The sequence below is a fragment of the Hyla sarda genome, unplaced genomic scaffold (assembly GCF_029499605.1).
Source record: "Hyla sarda isolate aHylSar1 unplaced genomic scaffold, aHylSar1.hap1 scaffold_231, whole genome shotgun sequence".
Lineage (NCBI taxonomy): Eukaryota > Metazoa > Chordata > Amphibia > Anura > Hylidae > Hyla > Hyla sarda.
This window is the reverse complement of record NW_026608991.1, coordinates 414,494-417,792: the sequence shown is the minus strand read 5'-3', so window position 1 is coordinate 417,792 and position 3,299 is coordinate 414,494. Positions and strand designations below refer to the sequence as shown.

The 3,299-nt window shown below is 48.0% G+C and overlaps 2 non-coding genes across 2 annotated transcripts; both read left to right on the top strand.

Annotated features, from left to right (window-relative positions):
• Positions 1-540: 540 nt before the first annotated feature.
• On the top strand, positions 541-731 carry LOC130322146 (U2 spliceosomal RNA). The gene has a single exon (XR_008867729.1). It is a non-coding gene; the product is annotated as a U2 spliceosomal RNA (small nuclear RNA).
• Positions 732-2,823: 2,092 nt separating this feature from the next.
• LOC130322145 (U2 spliceosomal RNA) lies at positions 2,824-3,014 on the top strand. The gene has a single exon (XR_008867728.1). It is a non-coding gene; the product is annotated as a U2 spliceosomal RNA (small nuclear RNA).
• The last annotated feature ends 285 nt before the right edge of the window (positions 3,015-3,299 follow it).

The following is a 3,299-nucleotide window of genomic DNA, read 5'->3' as shown; positions in this document are numbered from 1 at the left end:
TGTGATGTCACCTAGAACCTTCACAGCAGCGACAGCTTTATGAGGAGCATCAGCACTGCTCTGCCTGAGCAGAACCATCACCGCCATAGGTTGTCAAATAACCCGGATTTAACCCACACAGGTAAGTCCAATGGGGTGCAGGCATGTCCTCTATGCTTACAGCTTCCCGTGGGTGTTGGTTTGATACCGTTTGGGGACAGCCAAGGAGGCATCTGCAGGCAACAAAGGTAGGTGTGTGCTTGTGTGTGTGTTTCCTATGCAGATCCTAAGCCCAGTGTCACATGCAAGTAGGAGGAGTAAGAAGGGTTCCTGGCAAATCCGGGTTATGGATTGCATTTAAAAAGGCCCCGTGGGAGTGCAATGGGCCCCTGTCTTGCTGCTTAGCAATAATGGTATGGGTTTAGGTTCTGCTGTGTGTACTGGTGGTTGACTGCCCCCCAGCCCAGAGTGTGCATGGAAAATTGTCTGGCAGCCTCCCTGACAGCAAGCAGTGATAGTGCCCATGAAGGGGACCTTGTTGGGCCCGCCCCTTTCACGGTTATCGCTTCTCGGCCTTTTGGCTAAGATCAAGTGTAGTATCTGTTCTTATCAGTTTAATATCTGATACGTCCCCTATCTGGGGACCATATATTAAATGGATTTTTGAGAACGGGGGCCGATTTCGAAGCTTGCTTCCGTCGCCCTATGCATTGACCCGATATGGCAGTATCTTCGGGTACAGTGCACCACCCCCTTACAGGGTTAAAAAGAAAGATTCCTACTTTCATTGCTACCTGCTTGCTGGCTAGCCAGCTAGCCAGCCCTGTGGGCCTTGCTGCTGCTGCTGCTGCTGCAGCCAAAAAACAAAAGGTGGTGCTTCTGCTGCTTCTGCTTCTGCTTGTGTCTGGCCCCTGTTGGAGCGTCCAGGCACAGGACTTCTGCTGCTGCTGACTAAATGGCCTCCTTAATTGGATCATTTGAGTAGCCAGCACACCTGTGCAGGTAGGGCATGACATGATAGGCAGCTGCCTTGATAGCGGGTGGGTGCTGAATGTTCCTAATTGACAAAATAAGATTAATGCTTATGAAGAAATATAAAATCTCATCCCTTCCCCAATATCGCGCCACACCCCTACCCCTTAATTCCCTGGTTGAACGTGATGGACATATGTCTTTTTTCGACCGTACTAACTATGTAACTATGTAACATAACATGGGGGGGGGGGGGGGGGGGTCTCCTGGCTGTTCACACAGGTGTGTCATTGCTGTACATTGACCATGCATTGCTTCTGTGGTATTGCAAAGGCAAAGACAAATGCTTCCAGCCATCCATTGCACTAATGGATTGGTCATCAGCTGGCTGTCTATGTCCCGCATCAATATAGACCAAAGTACAGAGGGTTAGGCTATGCTATTGTGCACCTACCTGATGCATCAGAAGGTGCGAGGCCCTTGCTAAATTCTGTGCACAGACTTTGAGATCTATGCTTTAGACTGTATCTAAACCTGCTCCAACATGGACTGACATTCTGGCCTACTTTCAGCCGATGCGACTTGTCTGTCGCTGAACAGTCGCTTTTTATGTATTCAGCACCTATGTATAATGTTGTAAAAATGCTCTAGAAGCTAAAGTCGCAGAAATGTCACACATATTTGGCCTGCAACTTTCTGTGCGACAAATTCAGACAGGAAAAATCAGTATAAATCCTTAGAAAATTATCCCCCAGTGTCTCCATCTGCTGGCGGTATTGAATAAGCATTGCTGCACTGATGGGGTATGCATTAGACGAAAAAAAAGAAGAAAAAGAAGAATAATACGCCCAGAAAAGAGGCGAAAAGGAGAAAAACGTAAAAAAACGTGAAAAAAAAGTAAGAGGAAGAGAAGGGAAAAAAAGGTGGAAATGGGTTTAAAAGTGATTTCGGCGGAGAAATATATATATATATATATATATATATATATATATATATATATGCGCACACACACACATAGATATAAACGTATTCTCCGTTGAGATATTGCAGCCGCTGCTGTGTCCAGGCCCAGGAGCCTTAGCACTGTGCTGTGATGTCACTCAATACCACTGACATCACTAGGTGTAAACAACATCTCTCCTTTGCTGTGTATGTGACTATGGAGCTGTTTGGTGATGTCGTCTATTACGGCCTTCATAGAAGCAACAGGAGATTGTTGCATCCATCTTGAACCCTCAGAACTACAGTGCTATGATGTCACTCACTTCCACAGGCCTTGCAGAGTGTAAACAACAACAACCCAGCTTTGTTGTGTATGTAACCATAGGGATTTGTGATGTCACCTAGAACCTTCACAGCAGCGACAGCTTTATGAGGAGCATCAGCACTGCTCTGCCTGAGCAGAACCATCACCGCCATAGGTTGTCAAATAACCCGGATTTAACCCACACAGGTAAGTCCAATGGGGTGCAGGCATGTCCTCTATGCTTACAGCTTCCCGTGGGTGTTGGTTTGATACCGTTTGGGGACAGCCAAGGAGGCATCTGCAGGCAACAAAGGTAGGTGTGTGCTTGTGTGTGTGTTTCCTATGCAGATCCTAAGCCCAGTGTCACATGCAAGTAGGAGGAGTAAGAAGGGTTCCTGGCAAATCCGGGTTATGGATTGCATTTAAAAAGGCCCCGTGGGAGTGCAATGGGCCCCTGTCTTGCTGCTTAGCAATAATGGTATGGGTTTAGGTTCTGCTGTGTGTACTGGTGGTTGACTGCCCCCCAGCCCAGAGTGCGCATGGAAAATTGTCTGGCAGCCTCCCTGACAGCAAGCAGTGATAGTGCCCATGAAGGGGACCTTGTTGGGCCCGCCCCTTTCACGGTTATCGCTTCTCGGCCTTTTGGCTAAGATCAAGTGTAGTATCTGTTCTTATCAGTTTAATATCTGATACGTCCCCTATCTGGGGACCATATATTAAATGGATTTTTGAGAACGGGGGCCGATTTCGAAGCTTGCTTCCGTCGCCCTATGCATTGACCCGATATGGCAGTATCTTCGGGTACAGTGCACCACCCCCTTACAGGGTTAAAAAGAAAGATTCCTACTTTCATTGCTACCTGCTTGCTGGCTAGCCAGCTAGCCAGCCCTGTGGGCCTTGCTGCTGCTGCAGCCAAAAAACAAAAGGTGGTGCTGCTGCTGCTTCTGCTGCTTCTGCTTCTGCTTGTGTCTGGCCCCTGTTGGAGCGTCCAGGCACAGGACTTCTGCTGCTGCTGACTAAATGGCCTCCTTAATTGGATCATTTGAGTAGCCAGCACACCTGTGCAGGTAGGGCATGACATGATAGGCAGCTGCCTTGATAG